The sequence below is a fragment of the Penaeus monodon genome, chromosome 33 (assembly GCF_015228065.2).
Source record: "Penaeus monodon isolate SGIC_2016 chromosome 33, NSTDA_Pmon_1, whole genome shotgun sequence".
NCBI lineage: Eukaryota > Metazoa > Arthropoda > Malacostraca > Decapoda > Penaeidae > Penaeus > Penaeus monodon.
This window is the reverse complement of record NC_051418.1, coordinates 35,470,746-35,470,953: the sequence shown is the minus strand read 5'-3', so window position 1 is coordinate 35,470,953 and position 208 is coordinate 35,470,746. Positions and strand designations below refer to the sequence as shown.

The window sequence follows — 208 nt, the reverse complement described above, 5'->3', positions numbered from 1 at the left end:
AAAAGGTGGTAAATGTTTTAAAAGGGAAATTTTCAGAAAATGCTCTCTGAGCTTTTTTTCATAGTCTTCATTTTCCCTTTTAGCAAACCAGGAAAGACCCGCAAACCCCTTTTCCATAAAAAACCCTTTAATTGCCCAAAGGGTTTTGACATTATTTTTTTTTGGGAAAATAACCACAGCTTTTGGGGCCCGTGCTTTTACACTGGCC

General features: G+C 37.5%; 1 pseudogene; it reads left to right on the top strand.

The window, feature by feature from the left end:
* LOC119594350 overlaps positions 1-208 on the top strand; it is an 8,701-nt pseudogene that overhangs the window by 3,477 nt on the left and 5,016 nt on the right.